This window comes from Schistocerca serialis, chromosome 1, assembly GCF_023864345.2.
Source record: "Schistocerca serialis cubense isolate TAMUIC-IGC-003099 chromosome 1, iqSchSeri2.2, whole genome shotgun sequence".
In the NCBI taxonomy this organism is placed as follows: domain Eukaryota; kingdom Metazoa; phylum Arthropoda; class Insecta; order Orthoptera; family Acrididae; genus Schistocerca; species Schistocerca serialis.
This window is the reverse complement of record NC_064638.1, coordinates 151,278,195-151,300,913: the sequence shown is the minus strand read 5'-3', so window position 1 is coordinate 151,300,913 and position 22,719 is coordinate 151,278,195. Positions and strand designations below refer to the sequence as shown.

At 44.0% G+C, this 22,719-nt stretch overlaps 18 non-coding genes across 18 annotated transcripts; all 18 read right to left on the bottom strand.

Annotated features, from left to right (window-relative positions):
- Positions 1-71: 71 nt before the first annotated feature.
- Trnar-ucu (transfer RNA arginine (anticodon UCU)) lies at positions 72-144 on the bottom strand. The gene has a single exon. It is a non-coding gene; the product is annotated as a tRNA-Arg (tRNA).
- A 1,227-nt stretch (positions 145-1,371) lies between these two features.
- Trnar-ucu (transfer RNA arginine (anticodon UCU)) lies at positions 1,372-1,444 on the bottom strand. Its single transcript has one exon. It is a non-coding gene; the product is annotated as a tRNA-Arg (tRNA).
- Positions 1,445-2,671: 1,227 nt separating this feature from the next.
- Positions 2,672-2,744, bottom strand: Trnar-ucu (transfer RNA arginine (anticodon UCU)). Its single transcript has one exon. It is a non-coding gene; the product is annotated as a tRNA-Arg (tRNA).
- Positions 2,745-3,971: 1,227 nt separating this feature from the next.
- Positions 3,972-4,044, bottom strand: Trnar-ucu (transfer RNA arginine (anticodon UCU)). Its single transcript has one exon. It is a non-coding gene; the product is annotated as a tRNA-Arg (tRNA).
- A 1,227-nt stretch (positions 4,045-5,271) lies between these two features.
- On the bottom strand, positions 5,272-5,344 carry Trnar-ucu (transfer RNA arginine (anticodon UCU)). Its single transcript has one exon. It is a non-coding gene; the product is annotated as a tRNA-Arg (tRNA).
- A 1,227-nt stretch (positions 5,345-6,571) lies between these two features.
- Positions 6,572-6,644, bottom strand: Trnar-ucu (transfer RNA arginine (anticodon UCU)). The gene has a single exon. It is a non-coding gene; the product is annotated as a tRNA-Arg (tRNA).
- A 1,227-nt stretch (positions 6,645-7,871) lies between these two features.
- Positions 7,872-7,944, bottom strand: Trnar-ucu (transfer RNA arginine (anticodon UCU)). Its single transcript has one exon. It is a non-coding gene; the product is annotated as a tRNA-Arg (tRNA).
- A 1,227-nt stretch (positions 7,945-9,171) lies between these two features.
- On the bottom strand, positions 9,172-9,244 carry Trnar-ucu (transfer RNA arginine (anticodon UCU)). The gene has a single exon. It is a non-coding gene; the product is annotated as a tRNA-Arg (tRNA).
- Positions 9,245-10,471: 1,227 nt separating this feature from the next.
- Trnar-ucu (transfer RNA arginine (anticodon UCU)) lies at positions 10,472-10,544 on the bottom strand. Its single transcript has one exon. It is a non-coding gene; the product is annotated as a tRNA-Arg (tRNA).
- Positions 10,545-11,771: 1,227 nt separating this feature from the next.
- Positions 11,772-11,844, bottom strand: Trnar-ucu (transfer RNA arginine (anticodon UCU)). The gene has a single exon. It is a non-coding gene; the product is annotated as a tRNA-Arg (tRNA).
- A 1,227-nt stretch (positions 11,845-13,071) lies between these two features.
- Trnar-ucu (transfer RNA arginine (anticodon UCU)) lies at positions 13,072-13,144 on the bottom strand. The gene has a single exon. It is a non-coding gene; the product is annotated as a tRNA-Arg (tRNA).
- A 1,227-nt stretch (positions 13,145-14,371) lies between these two features.
- On the bottom strand, positions 14,372-14,444 carry Trnar-ucu (transfer RNA arginine (anticodon UCU)). Its single transcript has one exon. It is a non-coding gene; the product is annotated as a tRNA-Arg (tRNA).
- Positions 14,445-15,671: 1,227 nt separating this feature from the next.
- Trnar-ucu (transfer RNA arginine (anticodon UCU)) lies at positions 15,672-15,744 on the bottom strand. Its single transcript has one exon. It is a non-coding gene; the product is annotated as a tRNA-Arg (tRNA).
- A 1,227-nt stretch (positions 15,745-16,971) lies between these two features.
- On the bottom strand, positions 16,972-17,044 carry Trnar-ucu (transfer RNA arginine (anticodon UCU)). The gene has a single exon. It is a non-coding gene; the product is annotated as a tRNA-Arg (tRNA).
- Positions 17,045-18,271: 1,227 nt separating this feature from the next.
- Trnar-ucu (transfer RNA arginine (anticodon UCU)) lies at positions 18,272-18,344 on the bottom strand. Its single transcript has one exon. It is a non-coding gene; the product is annotated as a tRNA-Arg (tRNA).
- Positions 18,345-19,571: 1,227 nt separating this feature from the next.
- Positions 19,572-19,644, bottom strand: Trnar-ucu (transfer RNA arginine (anticodon UCU)). The gene has a single exon. It is a non-coding gene; the product is annotated as a tRNA-Arg (tRNA).
- A 1,227-nt stretch (positions 19,645-20,871) lies between these two features.
- Positions 20,872-20,944, bottom strand: Trnar-ucu (transfer RNA arginine (anticodon UCU)). The gene has a single exon. It is a non-coding gene; the product is annotated as a tRNA-Arg (tRNA).
- Positions 20,945-22,171: 1,227 nt separating this feature from the next.
- On the bottom strand, positions 22,172-22,244 carry Trnar-ucu (transfer RNA arginine (anticodon UCU)). Its single transcript has one exon. It is a non-coding gene; the product is annotated as a tRNA-Arg (tRNA).
- Between the last annotated feature and the right edge of the window lie 475 nt (positions 22,245-22,719).

Below are 22,719 nucleotides of genomic sequence, written 5' to 3'. Positions count from 1 at the left end.
TTTGAAGACGCTTGTGGTTACCCATATGTCAATACCCATCTCGTGATCGGCACATATTTTTAAAAATTGCCCGTCCCTTGTGGGGATCGAACCCACGACCTTTGGATTAGAAGTCCAACGCGCTATCCTCTGCGCCAAAGGGACACTGTCCAAGCGACGGGCTCAGATGTCAGAGATTCTGCAAGACATGACCCGTGCTACAAGTCTCGCGTTACTTTTCTGATAGGCTTACTTTCATATTTCTCTGAAGCAATTACATCAAAGACTCATTATTTATGTAACAGACACGATACATCGCTCCGAATCGCTCTATTTACCATGGCCCTACTGATTGAAACACCTGCGTATTGACAGAGTTGCTCTGTACAATCGTAGTAACACAGTCCTGCTATTACATTCGCTCACGTGCGCTGCTTACAGATAAGTGGGAATTACGTTCTTTAGAACAGCATCCACTCACAAAGTGGTAAACGACACACTGGAAACACTGTATGATTAGTCACATTTTTTGACTTTGGTTGACTGCTGTGTCACAGCCGGTCCCCATCATATGTATACACTCCAACGGACGTGTGTGCCCTGTTAGCACATTTACCAGGAACGTTAGCTGCATCACCTCCCTGGCAATTTCATGCCGTCCTCGAAGCGTCAGCCATTGCTTGGTGACAGTGTGTTTCGATGAGACGTGGACAGATGATGCATCTCTCTCGCCGTCAGTTATAGGCGGGAATCATACTTAATGTAGTTTTCTGCAAGCGTCAGCGGAGCGTCAGACATCTCTGTCTGGTCTTCTCCCTTCATGTATCCAGCAAGCCCCCTCCTGACAGTCTCCAGTAAAAGCCCCCTGTGCTGAAGCGAAAATTGCCGCCGTTTCTATAGATACAGAGTGCCATTGTTTAATGGGAACAGTTAAGGACCCATAGTACAATATCTTGTTGTGAAACAGTCTACTTTTCTCACTTGTGGCAGAGGAAACTGAAACCCTCTCACCTTGGGCTGGAAGAATTAAAGATCATGACTGGGATTACGTACATTGACTCGTGAAGTAATACAAACTTATTTCACTCTTCATTGTATTTGCTTCTGTACAAAATGTGCGTTCTATTGCTATATTTCTATCTGTAGGTAAAAATTGGGCATTGAAAGAAAATTTGAGTGAACAGGCACGTGAAGATATGGTTCCGTTTGTACAGCATTTACACATAACAGCGTCATGGATAACAGATCTACGAGAATTTTGCTTGTGTGTGTAAGGTCAACATATTTAAGCATAGAACTGAGGTCACAACAATTTTCACCTTTTGAAGACGCTTGTGGTTACCCATATGTCAATACCCATCTCGTGATCGGCACATATTTTTAAAAATTGCCCGTCCCTTGTGGGGATCGAACCCACGACCTTTGGATTAGAAGTCCAACGCGCTATCCTCTGCGCCAAAGGGACACTGTCCAAGCGACGGGCTCAGATGTCAGAGATTCTGCAAGACATGACCCGTGCTACAAGTCTCGCGTTACTTTTCTGATAGGCTTACTTTCATATTTCTCTGAAGCAATTACATCAAAGACTCATTATTTATGTAACAGACACGATACATCGCTCCGAATCGCTCTATTTACCATGGCCCTACTGATTGAAACACCTGCGTATTGACAGAGTTGCTCTGTACAATCGTAGTAACACAGTCCTGCTATTACATTCGCTCACGTGCGCTGCTTACAGATAAGTGGGAATTACGTTCTTTAGAACAGCATCCACTCACAAAGTGGTAAACGACACACTGGAAACACTGTATGATTAGTCACATTTTTTGACTTTGGTTGACTGCTGTGTCACAGCCGGTCCCCATCATATGTATACACTCCAACGGACGTGTGTGCCCTGTTAGCACATTTACCAGGAACGTTAGCTGCATCACCTCCCTGGCAATTTCATGCCGTCCTCGAAGCGTCAGCCATTGCTTGGTGACAGTGTGTTTCGATGAGACGTGGACAGATGATGCATCTCTCTCGCCGTCAGTTATAGGCGGGAATCATACTTAATGTAGTTTTCTGCAAGCGTCAGCGGAGCGTCAGACATCTCTGTCTGGTCTTCTCCCTTCATGTATCCAGCAAGCCCCCTCCTGACAGTCTCCAGTAAAAGCCCCCTGTGCTGAAGCGAAAATTGCCGCCGTTTCTATAGATACAGAGTGCCATTGTTTAATGGGAACAGTTAAGGACCCATAGTACAATATCTTGTTGTGAAACAGTCTACTTTTCTCACTTGTGGCAGAGGAAACTGAAACCCTCTCACCTTGGGCTGGAAGAATTAAAGATCATGACTGGGATTACGTACATTGACTCGTGAAGTAATACAAACTTATTTCACTCTTCATTGTATTTGCTTCTGTACAAAATGTGCGTTCTATTGCTATATTTCTATCTGTAGGTAAAAATTGGGCATTGAAAGAAAATTTGAGTGAACAGGCACGTGAAGATATGGTTCCGTTTGTACAGCATTTACACATAACAGCGTCATGGATAACAGATCTACGAGAATTTTGCTTGTGTGTGTAAGGTCAACATATTTAAGCATAGAACTGAGGTCACAACAATTTTCACCTTTTGAAGACGCTTGTGGTTACCCATATGTCAATACCCATCTCGTGATCGGCACATATTTTTAAAAATTGCCCGTCCCTTGTGGGGATCGAACCCACGACCTTTGGATTAGAAGTCCAACGCGCTATCCTCTGCGCCAAAGGGACACTGTCCAAGCGACGGGCTCAGATGTCAGAGATTCTGCAAGACATGACCCGTGCTACAAGTCTCGCGTTACTTTTCTGATAGGCTTACTTTCATATTTCTCTGAAGCAATTACATCAAAGACTCATTATTTATGTAACAGACACGATACATCGCTCCGAATCGCTCTATTTACCATGGCCCTACTGATTGAAACACCTGCGTATTGACAGAGTTGCTCTGTACAATCGTAGTAACACAGTCCTGCTATTACATTCGCTCACGTGCGCTGCTTACAGATAAGTGGGAATTACGTTCTTTAGAACAGCATCCACTCACAAAGTGGTAAACGACACACTGGAAACACTGTATGATTAGTCACATTTTTTGACTTTGGTTGACTGCTGTGTCACAGCCGGTCCCCATCATATGTATACACTCCAACGGACGTGTGTGCCCTGTTAGCACATTTACCAGGAACGTTAGCTGCATCACCTCCCTGGCAATTTCATGCCGTCCTCGAAGCGTCAGCCATTGCTTGGTGACAGTGTGTTTCGATGAGACGTGGACAGATGATGCATCTCTCTCGCCGTCAGTTATAGGCGGGAATCATACTTAATGTAGTTTTCTGCAAGCGTCAGCGGAGCGTCAGACATCTCTGTCTGGTCTTCTCCCTTCATGTATCCAGCAAGCCCCCTCCTGACAGTCTCCAGTAAAAGCCCCCTGTGCTGAAGCGAAAATTGCCGCCGTTTCTATAGATACAGAGTGCCATTGTTTAATGGGAACAGTTAAGGACCCATAGTACAATATCTTGTTGTGAAACAGTCTACTTTTCTCACTTGTGGCAGAGGAAACTGAAACCCTCTCACCTTGGGCTGGAAGAATTAAAGATCATGACTGGGATTACGTACATTGACTCGTGAAGTAATACAAACTTATTTCACTCTTCATTGTATTTGCTTCTGTACAAAATGTGCGTTCTATTGCTATATTTCTATCTGTAGGTAAAAATTGGGCATTGAAAGAAAATTTGAGTGAACAGGCACGTGAAGATATGGTTCCGTTTGTACAGCATTTACACATAACAGCGTCATGGATAACAGATCTACGAGAATTTTGCTTGTGTGTGTAAGGTCAACATATTTAAGCATAGAACTGAGGTCACAACAATTTTCACCTTTTGAAGACGCTTGTGGTTACCCATATGTCAATACCCATCTCGTGATCGGCACATATTTTTAAAAATTGCCCGTCCCTTGTGGGGATCGAACCCACGACCTTTGGATTAGAAGTCCAACGCGCTATCCTCTGCGCCAAAGGGACACTGTCCAAGCGACGGGCTCAGATGTCAGAGATTCTGCAAGACATGACCCGTGCTACAAGTCTCGCGTTACTTTTCTGATAGGCTTACTTTCATATTTCTCTGAAGCAATTACATCAAAGACTCATTATTTATGTAACAGACACGATACATCGCTCCGAATCGCTCTATTTACCATGGCCCTACTGATTGAAACACCTGCGTATTGACAGAGTTGCTCTGTACAATCGTAGTAACACAGTCCTGCTATTACATTCGCTCACGTGCGCTGCTTACAGATAAGTGGGAATTACGTTCTTTAGAACAGCATCCACTCACAAAGTGGTAAACGACACACTGGAAACACTGTATGATTAGTCACATTTTTTGACTTTGGTTGACTGCTGTGTCACAGCCGGTCCCCATCATATGTATACACTCCAACGGACGTGTGTGCCCTGTTAGCACATTTACCAGGAACGTTAGCTGCATCACCTCCCTGGCAATTTCATGCCGTCCTCGAAGCGTCAGCCATTGCTTGGTGACAGTGTGTTTCGATGAGACGTGGACAGATGATGCATCTCTCTCGCCGTCAGTTATAGGCGGGAATCATACTTAATGTAGTTTTCTGCAAGCGTCAGCGGAGCGTCAGACATCTCTGTCTGGTCTTCTCCCTTCATGTATCCAGCAAGCCCCCTCCTGACAGTCTCCAGTAAAAGCCCCCTGTGCTGAAGCGAAAATTGCCGCCGTTTCTATAGATACAGAGTGCCATTGTTTAATGGGAACAGTTAAGGACCCATAGTACAATATCTTGTTGTGAAACAGTCTACTTTTCTCACTTGTGGCAGAGGAAACTGAAACCCTCTCACCTTGGGCTGGAAGAATTAAAGATCATGACTGGGATTACGTACATTGACTCGTGAAGTAATACAAACTTATTTCACTCTTCATTGTATTTGCTTCTGTACAAAATGTGCGTTCTATTGCTATATTTCTATCTGTAGGTAAAAATTGGGCATTGAAAGAAAATTTGAGTGAACAGGCACGTGAAGATATGGTTCCGTTTGTACAGCATTTACACATAACAGCGTCATGGATAACAGATCTACGAGAATTTTGCTTGTGTGTGTAAGGTCAACATATTTAAGCATAGAACTGAGGTCACAACAATTTTCACCTTTTGAAGACGCTTGTGGTTACCCATATGTCAATACCCATCTCGTGATCGGCACATATTTTTAAAAATTGCCCGTCCCTTGTGGGGATCGAACCCACGACCTTTGGATTAGAAGTCCAACGCGCTATCCTCTGCGCCAAAGGGACACTGTCCAAGCGACGGGCTCAGATGTCAGAGATTCTGCAAGACATGACCCGTGCTACAAGTCTCGCGTTACTTTTCTGATAGGCTTACTTTCATATTTCTCTGAAGCAATTACATCAAAGACTCATTATTTATGTAACAGACACGATACATCGCTCCGAATCGCTCTATTTACCATGGCCCTACTGATTGAAACACCTGCGTATTGACAGAGTTGCTCTGTACAATCGTAGTAACACAGTCCTGCTATTACATTCGCTCACGTGCGCTGCTTACAGATAAGTGGGAATTACGTTCTTTAGAACAGCATCCACTCACAAAGTGGTAAACGACACACTGGAAACACTGTATGATTAGTCACATTTTTTGACTTTGGTTGACTGCTGTGTCACAGCCGGTCCCCATCATATGTATACACTCCAACGGACGTGTGTGCCCTGTTAGCACATTTACCAGGAACGTTAGCTGCATCACCTCCCTGGCAATTTCATGCCGTCCTCGAAGCGTCAGCCATTGCTTGGTGACAGTGTGTTTCGATGAGACGTGGACAGATGATGCATCTCTCTCGCCGTCAGTTATAGGCGGGAATCATACTTAATGTAGTTTTCTGCAAGCGTCAGCGGAGCGTCAGACATCTCTGTCTGGTCTTCTCCCTTCATGTATCCAGCAAGCCCCCTCCTGACAGTCTCCAGTAAAAGCCCCCTGTGCTGAAGCGAAAATTGCCGCCGTTTCTATAGATACAGAGTGCCATTGTTTAATGGGAACAGTTAAGGACCCATAGTACAATATCTTGTTGTGAAACAGTCTACTTTTCTCACTTGTGGCAGAGGAAACTGAAACCCTCTCACCTTGGGCTGGAAGAATTAAAGATCATGACTGGGATTACGTACATTGACTCGTGAAGTAATACAAACTTATTTCACTCTTCATTGTATTTGCTTCTGTACAAAATGTGCGTTCTATTGCTATATTTCTATCTGTAGGTAAAAATTGGGCATTGAAAGAAAATTTGAGTGAACAGGCACGTGAAGATATGGTTCCGTTTGTACAGCATTTACACATAACAGCGTCATGGATAACAGATCTACGAGAATTTTGCTTGTGTGTGTAAGGTCAACATATTTAAGCATAGAACTGAGGTCACAACAATTTTCACCTTTTGAAGACGCTTGTGGTTACCCATATGTCAATACCCATCTCGTGATCGGCACATATTTTTAAAAATTGCCCGTCCCTTGTGGGGATCGAACCCACGACCTTTGGATTAGAAGTCCAACGCGCTATCCTCTGCGCCAAAGGGACACTGTCCAAGCGACGGGCTCAGATGTCAGAGATTCTGCAAGACATGACCCGTGCTACAAGTCTCGCGTTACTTTTCTGATAGGCTTACTTTCATATTTCTCTGAAGCAATTACATCAAAGACTCATTATTTATGTAACAGACACGATACATCGCTCCGAATCGCTCTATTTACCATGGCCCTACTGATTGAAACACCTGCGTATTGACAGAGTTGCTCTGTACAATCGTAGTAACACAGTCCTGCTATTACATTCGCTCACGTGCGCTGCTTACAGATAAGTGGGAATTACGTTCTTTAGAACAGCATCCACTCACAAAGTGGTAAACGACACACTGGAAACACTGTATGATTAGTCACATTTTTTGACTTTGGTTGACTGCTGTGTCACAGCCGGTCCCCATCATATGTATACACTCCAACGGACGTGTGTGCCCTGTTAGCACATTTACCAGGAACGTTAGCTGCATCACCTCCCTGGCAATTTCATGCCGTCCTCGAAGCGTCAGCCATTGCTTGGTGACAGTGTGTTTCGATGAGACGTGGACAGATGATGCATCTCTCTCGCCGTCAGTTATAGGCGGGAATCATACTTAATGTAGTTTTCTGCAAGCGTCAGCGGAGCGTCAGACATCTCTGTCTGGTCTTCTCCCTTCATGTATCCAGCAAGCCCCCTCCTGACAGTCTCCAGTAAAAGCCCCCTGTGCTGAAGCGAAAATTGCCGCCGTTTCTATAGATACAGAGTGCCATTGTTTAATGGGAACAGTTAAGGACCCATAGTACAATATCTTGTTGTGAAACAGTCTACTTTTCTCACTTGTGGCAGAGGAAACTGAAACCCTCTCACCTTGGGCTGGAAGAATTAAAGATCATGACTGGGATTACGTACATTGACTCGTGAAGTAATACAAACTTATTTCACTCTTCATTGTATTTGCTTCTGTACAAAATGTGCGTTCTATTGCTATATTTCTATCTGTAGGTAAAAATTGGGCATTGAAAGAAAATTTGAGTGAACAGGCACGTGAAGATATGGTTCCGTTTGTACAGCATTTACACATAACAGCGTCATGGATAACAGTTCTACGAGAATTTTGCTTGTGTGTGTAAGGTCAACATATTTAAGCATAGAACTGAGGTCACAACAATTTTCACCTTTTGAAGACGCTTGTGGTTACCCATATGTCAATACCCATCTCGTGATCGGCACATATTTTTAAAAATTGCCCGTCCCTTGTGGGGATCGAACCCACGACCTTTGGATTAGAAGTCCAACGCGCTATCCTCTGCGCCAAAGGGACACTGTCCAAGCGACGGGCTCAGATGTCAGAGATTCTGCAAGACATGACCCGTGCTACAAGTCTCGCGTTACTTTTCTGATAGGCTTACTTTCATATTTCTCTGAAGCAATTACATCAAAGACTCATTATTTATGTAACAGACACGATACATCGCTCCGAATCGCTCTATTTACCATGGCCCTACTGATTGAAACACCTGCGTATTGACAGAGTTGCTCTGTACAATCGTAGTAACACAGTCCTGCTATTACATTCGCTCACGTGCGCTGCTTACAGATAAGTGGGAATTACGTTCTTTAGAACAGCATCCACTCACAAAGTGGTAAACGACACACTGGAAACACTGTATGATTAGTCACATTTTTTGACTTTGGTTGACTGCTGTGTCACAGCCGGTCCCCATCATATGTATACACTCCAACGGACGTGTGTGCCCTGTTAGCACATTTACCAGGAACGTTAGCTGCATCACCTCCCTGGCAATTTCATGCCGTCCTCGAAGCGTCAGCCATTGCTTGGTGACAGTGTGTTTCGATGAGACGTGGACAGATGATGCATCTCTCTCGCCGTCAGTTATAGGCGGGAATCATACTTAATGTAGTTTTCTGCAAGCGTCAGCGGAGCGTCAGACATCTCTGTCTGGTCTTCTCCCTTCATGTATCCAGCAAGCCCCCTCCTGACAGTCTCCAGTAAAAGCCCCCTGTGCTGAAGCGAAAATTGCCGCCGTTTCTATAGATACAGAGTGCCATTGTTTAATGGGAACAGTTAAGGACCCATAGTACAATATCTTGTTGTGAAACAGTCTACTTTTCTCACTTGTGGCAGAGGAAACTGAAACCCTCTCACCTTGGGCTGGAAGAATTAAAGATCATGACTGGGATTACGTACATTGACTCGTGAAGTAATACAAACTTATTTCACTCTTCATTGTATTTGCTTCTGTACAAAATGTGCGTTCTATTGCTATATTTCTATCTGTAGGTAAAAATTGGGCATTGAAAGAAAATTTGAGTGAACAGGCACGTGAAGATATGGTTCCGTTTGTACAGCATTTACACATAACAGCGTCATGGATAACAGTTCTACGAGAATTTTGCTTGTGTGTGTAAGGTCAACATATTTAAGCATAGAACTGAGGTCACAACAATTTTCACCTTTTGAAGACGCTTGTGGTTACCCATATGTCAATACCCATCTCGTGATCGGCACATATTTTTAAAAATTGCCCGTCCCTTGTGGGGATCGAACCCACGACCTTTGGATTAGAAGTCCAACGCGCTATCCTCTGCGCCAAAGGGACACTGTCCAAGCGACGGGCTCAGATGTCAGAGATTCTGCAAGACATGACCCGTGCTACAAGTCTCGCGTTACTTTTCTGATAGGCTTACTTTCATATTTCTCTGAAGCAATTACATCAAAGACTCATTATTTATGTAACAGACACGATACATCGCTCCGAATCGCTCTATTTACCATGGCCCTACTGATTGAAACACCTGCGTATTGACAGAGTTGCTCTGTACAATCGTAGTAACACAGTCCTGCTATTACATTCGCTCACGTGCGCTGCTTACAGATAAGTGGGAATTACGTTCTTTAGAACAGCATCCACTCACAAAGTGGTAAACGACACACTGGAAACACTGTATGATTAGTCACATTTTTTGACTTTGGTTGACTGCTGTGTCACAGCCGGTCCCCATCATATGTATACACTCCAACGGACGTGTGTGCCCTGTTAGCACATTTACCAGGAACGTTAGCTGCATCACCTCCCTGGCAATTTCATGCCGTCCTCGAAGCGTCAGCCATTGCTTGGTGACAGTGTGTTTCGATGAGACGTGGACAGATGATGCATCTCTCTCGCCGTCAGTTATAGGCGGGAATCATACTTAATGTAGTTTTCTGCAAGCGTCAGCGGAGCGTCAGACATCTCTGTCTGGTCTTCTCCCTTCATGTATCCAGCAAGCCCCCTCCTGACAGTCTCCAGTAAAAGCCCCCTGTGCTGAAGCGAAAATTGCCGCCGTTTCTATAGATACAGAGTGCCATTGTTTAATGGGAACAGTTAAGGACCCATAGTACAATATCTTGTTGTGAAACAGTCTACTTTTCTCACTTGTGGCAGAGGAAACTGAAACCCTCTCACCTTGGGCTGGAAGAATTAAAGATCATGACTGGGATTACGTACATTGACTCGTGAAGTAATACAAACTTATTTCACTCTTCATTGTATTTGCTTCTGTACAAAATGTGCGTTCTATTGCTATATTTCTATCTGTAGGTAAAAATTGGGCATTGAAAGAAAATTTGAGTGAACAGGCACGTGAAGATATGGTTCCGTTTGTACAGCATTTACACATAACAGCGTCATGGATAACAGATCTACGAGAATTTTGCTTGTGTGTGTAAGGTCAACATATTTAAGCATAGAACTGAGGTCACAACAATTTTCACCTTTTGAAGACGCTTGTGGTTACCCATATGTCAATACCCATCTCGTGATCGGCACATATTTTTAAAAATTGCCCGTCCCTTGTGGGGATCGAACCCACGACCTTTGGATTAGAAGTCCAACGCGCTATCCTCTGCGCCAAAGGGACACTGTCCAAGCGACGGGCTCAGATGTCAGAGATTCTGCAAGACATGACCCGTGCTACAAGTCTCGCGTTACTTTTCTGATAGGCTTACTTTCATATTTCTCTGAAGCAATTACATCAAAGACTCATTATTTATGTAACAGACACGATACATCGCTCCGAATCGCTCTATTTACCATGGCCCTACTGATTGAAACACCTGCGTATTGACAGAGTTGCTCTGTACAATCGTAGTAACACAGTCCTGCTATTACATTCGCTCACGTGCGCTGCTTACAGATAAGTGGGAATTACGTTCTTTAGAACAGCATCCACTCACAAAGTGGTAAACGACACACTGGAAACACTGTATGATTAGTCACATTTTTTGACTTTGGTTGACTGCTGTGTCACAGCCGGTCCCCATCATATGTATACACTCCAACGGACGTGTGTGCCCTGTTAGCACATTTACCAGGAACGTTAGCTGCATCACCTCCCTGGCAATTTCATGCCGTCCTCGAAGCGTCAGCCATTGCTTGGTGACAGTGTGTTTCGATGAGACGTGGACAGATGATGCATCTCTCTCGCCGTCAGTTATAGGCGGGAATCATACTTAATGTAGTTTTCTGCAAGCGTCAGCGGAGCGTCAGACATCTCTGTCTGGTCTTCTCCCTTCATGTATCCAGCAAGCCCCCTCCTGACAGTCTCCAGTAAAAGCCCCCTGTGCTGAAGCGAAAATTGCCGCCGTTTCTATAGATACAGAGTGCCATTGTTTAATGGGAACAGTTAAGGACCCATAGTACAATATCTTGTTGTGAAACAGTCTACTTTTCTCACTTGTGGCAGAGGAAACTGAAACCCTCTCACCTTGGGCTGGAAGAATTAAAGATCATGACTGGGATTACGTACATTGACTCGTGAAGTAATACAAACTTATTTCACTCTTCATTGTATTTGCTTCTGTACAAAATGTGCGTTCTATTGCTATATTTCTATCTGTAGGTAAAAATTGGGCATTGAAAGAAAATTTGAGTGAACAGGCACGTGAAGATATGGTTCCGTTTGTACAGCATTTACACATAACAGCGTCATGGATAACAGATCTACGAGAATTTTGCTTGTGTGTGTAAGGTCAACATATTTAAGCATAGAACTGAGGTCACAACAATTTTCACCTTTTGAAGACGCTTGTGGTTACCCATATGTCAATACCCATCTCGTGATCGGCACATATTTTTAAAAATTGCCCGTCCCTTGTGGGGATCGAACCCACGACCTTTGGATTAGAAGTCCAACGCGCTATCCTCTGCGCCAAAGGGACACTGTCCAAGCGACGGGCTCAGATGTCAGAGATTCTGCAAGACATGACCCGTGCTACAAGTCTCGCGTTACTTTTCTGATAGGCTTACTTTCATATTTCTCTGAAGCAATTACATCAAAGACTCATTATTTATGTAACAGACACGATACATCGCTCCGAATCGCTCTATTTACCATGGCCCTACTGATTGAAACACCTGCGTATTGACAGAGTTGCTCTGTACAATCGTAGTAACACAGTCCTGCTATTACATTCGCTCACGTGCGCTGCTTACAGATAAGTGGGAATTACGTTCTTTAGAACAGCATCCACTCACAAAGTGGTAAACGACACACTGGAAACACTGTATGATTAGTCACATTTTTTGACTTTGGTTGACTGCTGTGTCACAGCCGGTCCCCATCATATGTATACACTCCAACGGACGTGTGTGCCCTGTTAGCACATTTACCAGGAACGTTAGCTGCATCACCTCCCTGGCAATTTCATGCCGTCCTCGAAGCGTCAGCCATTGCTTGGTGACAGTGTGTTTCGATGAGACGTGGACAGATGATGCATCTCTCTCGCCGTCAGTTATAGGCGGGAATCATACTTAATGTAGTTTTCTGCAAGCGTCAGCGGAGCGTCAGACATCTCTGTCTGGTCTTCTCCCTTCATGTATCCAGCAAGCCCCCTCCTGACAGTCTCCAGTAAAAGCCCCCTGTGCTGAAGCGAAAATTGCCGCCGTTTCTATAGATACAGAGTGCCATTGTTTAATGGGAACAGTTAAGGACCCATAGTACAATATCTTGTTGTGAAACAGTCTACTTTTCTCACTTGTGGCAGAGGAAACTGAAACCCTCTCACCTTGGGCTGGAAGAATTAAAGATCATGACTGGGATTACGTACATTGACTCGTGAAGTAATACAAACTTATTTCACTCTTCATTGTATTTGCTTCTGTACAAAATGTGCGTTCTATTGCTATATTTCTATCTGTAGGTAAAAATTGGGCATTGAAAGAAAATTTGAGTGAACAGGCACGTGAAGATATGGTTCCGTTTGTACAGCATTTACACATAACAGCGTCATGGATAACAGATCTACGAGAATTTTGCTTGTGTGTGTAAGGTCAACATATTTAAGCATAGAACTGAGGTCACAACAATTTTCACCTTTTGAAGACGCTTGTGGTTACCCATATGTCAATACCCATCTCGTGATCGGCACATATTTTTAAAAATTGCCCGTCCCTTGTGGGGATCGAACCCACGACCTTTGGATTAGAAGTCCAACGCGCTATCCTCTGCGCCAAAGGGACACTGTCCAAGCGACGGGCTCAGATGTCAGAGATTCTGCAAGACATGACCCGTGCTACAAGTCTCGCGTTACTTTTCTGATAGGCTTACTTTCATATTTCTCTGAAGCAATTACATCAAAGACTCATTATTTATGTAACAGACACGATACATCGCTCCGAATCGCTCTATTTACCATGGCCCTACTGATTGAAACACCTGCGTATTGACAGAGTTGCTCTGTACAATCGTAGTAACACAGTCCTGCTATTACATTCGCTCACGTGCGCTGCTTACAGATAAGTGGGAATTACGTTCTTTAGAACAGCATCCACTCACAAAGTGGTAAACGACACACTGGAAACACTGTATGATTAGTCACATTTTTTGACTTTGGTTGACTGCTGTGTCACAGCCGGTCCCCATCATATGTATACACTCCAACGGACGTGTGTGCCCTGTTAGCACATTTACCAGGAACGTTAGCTGCATCACCTCCCTGGCAATTTCATGCCGTCCTCGAAGCGTCAGCCATTGCTTGGTGACAGTGTGTTTCGATGAGACGTGGACAGATGATGCATCTCTCTCGCCGTCAGTTATAGGCGGGAATCATACTTAATGTAGTTTTCTGCAAGCGTCAGCGGAGCGTCAGACATCTCTGTCTGGTCTTCTCCCTTCATGTATCCAGCAAGCCCCCTCCTGACAGTCTCCAGTAAAAGCCCCCTGTGCTGAAGCGAAAATTGCCGCCGTTTCTATAGATACAGAGTGCCATTGTTTAATGGGAACAGTTAAGGACCCATAGTACAATATCTTGTTGTGAAACAGTCTACTTTTCTCACTTGTGGCAGAGGAAACTGAAACCCTCTCACCTTGGGCTGGAAGAATTAAAGATCATGACTGGGATTACGTACATTGACTCGTGAAGTAATACAAACTTATTTCACTCTTCATTGTATTTGCTTCTGTACAAAATGTGCGTTCTATTGCTATATTTCTATCTGTAGGTAAAAATTGGGCATTGAAAGAAAATTTGAGTGAACAGGCACGTGAAGATATGGTTCCGTTTGTACAGCATTTACACATAACAGCGTCATGGATAACAGATCTACGAGAATTTTGCTTGTGTGTGTAAGGTCAACATATTTAAGCATAGAACTGAGGTCACAACAATTTTCACCTTTTGAAGACGCTTGTGGTTACCCATATGTCAATACCCATCTCGTGATCGGCACATATTTTTAAAAATTGCCCGTCCCTTGTGGGGATCGAACCCACGACCTTTGGATTAGAAGTCCAACGCGCTATCCTCTGCGCCAAAGGGACACTGTCCAAGCGACGGGCTCAGATGTCAGAGATTCTGCAAGACATGACCCGTGCTACAAGTCTCGCGTTACTTTTCTGATAGGCTTACTTTCATATTTCTCTGAAGCAATTACATCAAAGACTCATTATTTATGTAACAGACACGATACATCGCTCCGAATCGCTCTATTTACCATGGCCCTACTGATTGAAACACCTGCGTATTGACAGAGTTGCTCTGTACAATCGTAGTAACACAGTCCTGCTATTACATTCGCTCACGTGCGCTGCTTACAGATAAGTGGGAATTACGTTCTTTAGAACAGCATCCACTCACAAAGTGGTAAACGACACACTGGAAACACTGTATGATTAGTCACATTTTTTGACTTTGGTTGACTGCTGTGTCACAGCCGGTCCCCATCATATGTATACACTCCAACGGACGTGTGTGCCCTGTTAGCACATTTACCAGGAACGTTAGCTGCATCACCTCCCTGGCAATTTCATGCCGTCCTCGAAGCGTCAGCCATTGCTTGGTGACAGTGTGTTTCGATGAGACGTGGACAGATGATGCATCTCTCTCGCCGTCAGTTATAGGCGGGAATCATACTTAATGTAGTTTTCTGCAAGCGTCAGCGGAGCGTCAGACATCTCTGTCTGGTCTTCTCCCTTCATGTATCCAGCAAGCCCCCTCCTGACAGTCTCCAGTAAAAGCCCCCTGTGCTGAAGCGAAAATTGCCGCCGTTTCTATAGATACAGAGTGCCATTGTTTAATGGGAACAGTTAAGGACCCATAGTACGATATCTTGTTGTGAAACAGTCTACTTTTCTCACTTGTGGCAGAGGAAACTGAAACCCTCTCACCTTGGGCTGGAAGAATTAAAGATCATGACTGGGATTACGTACATTGACTCGTGAAGTAATACAAACTTATTTCACTCTTCATTGTATTTGCTTCTGTACAAAATGTGCGTTCTATTGCTATATTTCTATCTGTAGGTAAAAATTGGGCATTGAAAGAAAATTTGAGTGAACAGGCACGTGAAGATATGGTTCCGTTTGTACAGCATTTACACATAACAGCGTCATGGATAACAGATCTACGAGAATTTTGCTTGTGTGTGTAAGGTCAACATATTTAAGCATAGAACTGAGGTCACAACAATTTTCACCTTTTGAAGACGCTTGTGGTTACCCATATGTCAATACCCATCTCGTGATCGGCACATATTTTTAAAAATTGCCCGTCCCTTGTGGGGATCGAACCCACGACCTTTGGATTAGAAGTCCAACGCGCTATCCTCTGCGCCAAAGGGACACTGTCCAAGCGACGGGCTCAGATGTCAGAGATTCTGCAAGACATGACCCGTGCTACAAGTCTCGCGTTACTTTTCTGATAGGCTTACTTTCATATTTCTCTGAAGCAATTACATCAAAGACTCATTATTTATGTAACAGACACGATACATCGCTCCGAATCGCTCTATTTACCATGGCCCTACTGATTGAAACACCTGCGTATTGACAGAGTTGCTCTGTACAATCGTAGTAACACAGTCCTGCTATTACATTCGCTCACGTGCGCTGCTTACAGATAAGTGGGAATTACGTTCTTTAGAACAGCATCCACTCACAAAGTGGTAAACGACACACTGGAAACACTGTATGATTAGTCACATTTTTTGACTTTGGTTGACTGCTGTGTCACAGCCGGTCCCCATCATATGTATACACTCCAACGGACGTGTGTGCCCTGTTAGCACATTTACCAGGAACGTTAGCTGCATCACCTCCCTGGCAATTTCATGCCGTCCTCGAAGCGTCAGCCATTGCTTGGTGACAGTGTGTTTCGATGAGACGTGGACAGATGATGCATCTCTCTCGCCGTCAGTTATAGGCGGGAATCATACTTAATGTAGTTTTCTGCAAGCGTCAGCGGAGCGTCAGACATCTCTGTCTGGTCTTCTCCCTTCATGTATCCAGCAAGCCCCCTCCTGACAGTCTCCAGTAAAAGCCCCCTGTGCTGAAGCGAAAATTGCCGCCGTTTCTATAGATACAGAGTGCCATTGTTTAATGGGAACAGTTAAGGACCCATAGTACAATATCTTGTTGTGAAACAGTCTACTTTTCTCACTTGTGGCAGAGGAAACTGAAACCCTCTCACCTTGGGCTGGAAGAATTAAAGATCATGACTGGGATTACGTACATTGACTCGTGAAGTAATACAAACTTATTTCACTCTTCATTGTATTTGCTTCTGTACAAAATGTGCGTTCTATTGCTATATTTCTATCTGTAGGTAAAAATTGGGCATTGAAAGAAAATTTGAGTGAACAGGCACGTGAAGATATGGTTCCGTTTGTACAGCATTTACACATAACAGCGTCATGGATAACAGATCTACGAGAATTTTGCTTGTGTGTGTAAGGTCAACATATTTAAGCATAGAACTGAGGTCACAACAATTTTCACCTTTTGAAGACGCTTGTGGTTACCCATATGTCAATACCCATCTCGTGATCGGCACATATTTTTAAAAATTGCCCGTCCCTTGTGGGGATCGAACCCACGACCTTTGGATTAGAAGTCCAACGCGCTATCCTCTGCGCCAAAGGGACACTGTCCAAGCGACGGGCTCAGATGTCAGAGATTCTGCAAGACATGACCCGTGCTACAAGTCTCGCGTTACTTTTCTGATAGGCTTACTTTCATATTTCTCTGAAGCAATTACATCAAAGACTCATTATTTATGTAACAGACACGATACATCGCTCCGAATCGCTCTATTTACCATGGCCCTACTGATTGAAACACCTGCGTATTGACAGAGTTGCTCTGTACAATCGTAGTAACACAGTCCTGCTATTACATTCGCTCACGTGCGCTGCTTACAGATAAGTGGGAATTACGTTCTTTAGAACAGCATCCACTCACAAAGTGGTAAACGACACACTGGAAACACTGTATGATTAGTCACATTTTTTGACTTTGGTTGACTGCTGTGTCACAGCCGGTCCCCATCATATGTATACACTCCAACGGACGTGTGTGCCCTGTTAGCACATTTACCAGGAACGTTAGCTGCATCACCTCCCTGGCAATTTCATGCCGTCCTCGAAGCGTCAGCCATTGCTTGGTGACAGTGTGTTTCGATGAGACGTGGACAGATGATGCATCTCTCTCGCCGTCAGTTATAGGCGGGAATCATACTTAATGTAGTTTTCTGCAAGCGTCAGCGGAGCGTCAGACATCTCTGTCTGGTCTTCTCCCTTCATGTATCCAGCAAGCCCCCTCCTGACAGTCTCCAGTAAAAGCCCCCTGTGCTGAAGCGAAAATTGCCGCCGTTTCTATAGATACAGAGTGCCATTGTTTAATGGGAACAGTTAAGGACCCATAGTACAATATCTTGTTGTGAAACAGTCTACTTTTCTCACTTGTGGCAGAGGAAACTGAAACCCTCTCACCTTGGGCTGGAAGAATTAAAGATCATGACTGGGATTACGTACATTGACTCGTGAAGTAATACAAACTTATTTCACTCTTCATTGTATTTGCTTCTGTACAAAATGTGCGTTCTATTGCTATATTTCTATCTGTAGGTAAAAATTGGGCATTGAAAGAAAATTTGAGTGAACAGGCACGTGAAGATATGGTTCCGTTTGTACAGCATTTACACATAACAGCGTCATGGATAACAGATCTACGAGAATTTTGCTTGTGTGTGTAAGGTCAACATATTTAAGCATAGAACTGAGGTCACAACAATTTTCACCTTTTGAAGACGCTTGTGGTTACCCATATGTCAATACCCATCTCGTGATCGGCACATATTTTTAAAAATTGCCCGTCCCTTGTGGGGATCGAACCCACGACCTTTGGATTAGAAGTCCAACGCGCTATCCTCTGCGCCAAAGGGACACTGTCCAAGCGACGGGCTCAGATGTCAGAGATTCTGCAAGACATGACCCGTGCTACAAGTCTCGCGTTACTTTTCTGATAGGCTTACTTTCATATTTCTCTGAAGCAATTACATCAAAGACTCATTATTTATGTAACAGACACGATACATCGCTCCGAATCGCTCTATTTACCATGGCCCTACTGATTGAAACACCTGCGTATTGACAGAGTTGCTCTGTACAATCGTAGTAACACAGTCCTGCTATTACATTCGCTCACGTGCGCTGCTTACAGATAAGTGGGAATTACGTTCTTTAGAACAGCATCCACTCACAAAGTGGTAAACGACACACTGGAAACACTGTATGATTAGTCACATTTTTTGACTTTGGTTGACTGCTGTGTCACAGCCGGTCCCCATCATATGTATACACTCCAACGGACGTGTGTGCCCTGTTAGCACATTTACCAGGAACGTTAGCTGCATCACCTCCCTGGCAATTTCATGCCGTCCTCGAAGCGTCAGCCATTGCTTGGTGACAGTGTGTTTCGATGAGACGTGGACAGATGATGCATCTCTCTCGCCGTCAGTTATAGGCGGGAATCATACTTAATGTAGTTTTCTGCAAGCGTCAGCGGAGCGTCAGACATCTCTGTCTGGTCTTCTCCCTTCATGTATCCAGCAAGCCCCCTCCTGACAGTCTCCAGTAAAAGCCCCCTGTGCTGAAGCGAAAATTGCCGCCGTTTCTATAGATACAGAGTGCCATTGTTTAATGGGAACAGTTAAGGACCCATAGTACAATATCTTGTTGTGAAACAGTCTACTTTTCTCACTTGTGGCAGAGGAAACTGAAACCCTCTCACCTTGGGCTGGAAGAATTAAAGATCATGACTGGGATTACGTACATTGACTCGTGAAGTAATACAAACTTATTTCACTCTTCATTGTATTTGCTTCTGTACAAAATGTGCGTTCTATTGCTATATTTCTATCTGTAGGTAAAAATTGGGCATTGAAAGAAAATTTGAGTGAACAGGCACGTGAAGATATGGTTCCGTTTGTACAGCATTTACACATAACAGCGTCATGGATAACAGATCTACGAGAATTTTGCTTGTGTGTGTAAGGTCAACATATTTAAGCATAGAACTGAGGTCACAACAATTTTCACCTTTTGAAGACGCTTGTGGTTACCCATATGTCAATACCCATCTCGTGATCGGCACATATTTTTAAAAATTGCCCGTCCCTTGTGGGGATCGAACCCACGACCTTTGGATTAGAAGTCCAACGCGCTATCCTCTGCGCCAAAGGGACACTGTCCAAGCGACGGGCTCAGATGTCAGAGATTCTGCAAGACATGACCCGTGCTACAAGTCTCGCGTTACTTTTCTGATAGGCTTACTTTCATATTTCTCTGAAGCAATTACATCAAAGACTCATTATTTATGTAACAGACACGATACATCGCTCCGAATCGCTCTATTTACCATGGCCCTACTGATTGAAACACCTGCGTATTGACAGAGTTGCTCTGTACAATCGTAGTAACACAGTCCTGCTATTACATTCGCTCACGTGCGCTGCTTACAGATAAGTGGGAATTACGTTCTTTAGAACAGCATCCACTCACAAAGTGGTAAACGACACACTGGAAACACTGTATGATTAGTCACATTTTTTGACTTTGGTTGACTGCTGTGTCACAGCCGGTCCCCATCATATGTATACACTCCAACGGACGTGTGTGCCCTGTTAGCACATTTACCAGGAACGTTAGCTGCATCACCTCCCTGGCAATTTCATGCCGTCCTCGAAGCGTCAGCCATTGCTTGGTGACAGTGTGTTTCGATGAGACGTGGACAGATGATGCATCTCTCTCGCCGTCAGTTATAGGCGGGAATCATACTTAATGTAGTTTTCTGCAAGCGTCAGCGGAGCGTCAGACATCTCTGTCTGGTCTTCTCCCTTCATGTATCCAGCAAGCCCCCTCCTGACAGTCTCCAGTAAAAGCCCCCTGTGCTGAAGCGAAAATTGCCGCCGTTTCTATAGATACAGAGTGCCATTGTTTAATGGGAACAGTTAAGGACCCATAGTACAATATCTTGTTGTGAAACAGTCTACTTTTCTCACTTGTGGCAGAGGAAACTGAAACCCTCTCACCTTGGGCTGGAAGAATTAAAGATCATGACTGGGATTACGTACATTGACTCGTGAAGTAATACAAACTTATTTCACTCTTCATTGTATTTGCTTCTGTACAAAATGTGCGTTCTATTGCTATATTTCTATCTGTAGGTAAAAATTGGGCATTGAAAGAAAATTTGAGTGAACAGGCACGTGAAGATATGGTTCCGTTTGTACAGCATTTACACATAACAGCGTCATGGATAACAGATCTACGAGAATTTTGCTTGTGTGTGTAAGGTCAACATATTTAAGCATAGAACTGAGGTCACAACAATTTTCACCTTTTGAAGACGCTTGTGGTTACCCATATGTCAATACCCATCTCGTGATCGGCACATATTTTTAAAAATTGCCCGTCCCTTGTGGGGATCGAACCCACGACCTTTGGATTAGAAGTCCAACGCGCTATCCTCTGCGCCAAAGGGACACTGTCCAAGCGACGGGCTCAGATGTCAGAGATTCTGCAAGACATGACCCGTGCTACAAGTCTCGCGTTACTTTTCTGATAGGCTTACTTTCATATTTCTCTGAAGCAATTACATCAAAGACTCATTATTTATGTAACAGACACGATACATCGCTCCGAATCGCTCTATTTACCATGGCCCTACTGATTGAAACACCTGCGTATTGACAGAGTTGCTCTGTACAATCGTAGTAACACAGTCCTGCTATTACATTCGCTCACGTGCGCTGCTTACAGATAAGTGGGAATTACGTTCTTTAGAACAGCATCCACTCACAAAGTGGTAAACGACACACTGGAAACACTGTATGATTAGTCACATTTTTTGACTTTGGTTGACTGCTGTGTCACAGCCGGTCCCCATCATATGTATACACTCCAACGGACGTGTGTGCCCTGTTAGCACATTTACCAGGAACGTTAGCTGCATCACCTCCCTGGCAATTTCATGCCGTCCTCGAAGCGTCAGCCATTGCTTGGTGACAGTGTGTTTCGATGAGACGTGGACAGATGATGCATCTCTCTCGCCGTCAGTTATAGGCGGGAATCATACTTAATGTAGTTTTCTGCAAGCGTCAGCGGAGCGTCAGACATCTCTGTCTGGTCTTCTCCCTTCATGTATCCAGCAAGCCCCCTCCTGACAGTCTCCAGTAAAAGCCCCCTGTGCTGAAGCGAAAATTGCCGCCGTTTCTATAGATACAGAGTGCCATTGTTTAATGGGAACAGTTAAGGACCCATAGTACGATATCTTGTTGTGAAACAGTCTACTTTTCTCACTTGTGGCAGAGGAAACTGAAACCCTCTCACCTTGGGCTGGAAGAATTAAAGATCATGACTGGGATTACGTACATTGACTCGTGAAGTAATACAAACTTATTTCACTCTTCATTGTATTTGCTTCTGTACAAAATGTGCGTTCTATTGCTATATTTCTATCTGTAGGTAAAAATTGGGCATTGAAAGAAAATTTGAGTGAACAGGCACGTGAAGATATGGTTCCGTTTGTACAGCATTTACACATAACAGCGTCATGGATAACAGATCTACGAGAATTTTGCTTGTGTGTGTAAGGTCAACATATTTAAGCATAGAACTGAGGTCACAACAATTTTCACCTTTTGAAGACGCTTGTGGTTACCCATATGTCAATACCCATCTCGTGATCGGCACATATTTTTAAAAATTGCCCGTCCCTTGTGGGGATCGAACCCACGACCTTTGGATTAGAAGTCCAACGCGCTATCCTCTGCGCCAAAGGGACACTGTCCAAGCGACGGGCTCAGATGTCAGAGATTCTGCAAGACATGACCCGTGCTACAAGTCTCGCGTTACTTTTCTGATAGGCTTACTTTCATATTTCTCTGAAGCAATTACATCAAAGACTCATTATTTATGTAACAGACACGATACATCGCTCCGAATCGCTCTATTTACCATGGCCCTACTGATTGAAACACCTGCGTATTGACAGAGTTGCTCTGTACAATCGTAGTAACACAGTCCTGCTATTACATTCGCTCACGTGCGCTGCTTACAGATAAGTGGGAATTACGTTCTTTAGAACAGCATCCACTCACAAAGTGGTAAACGACACACTGGAAACACTGTATGATTAGTCACATTTTTTGACTTTGGTTGACTGCTGTGTCACAGCCGGTCCCCATCATATGTATACACTCCAACGGACGTGTGTGCCCTGTTAGCACATTTACCAGGAACGTTAGCTGCATCACCTC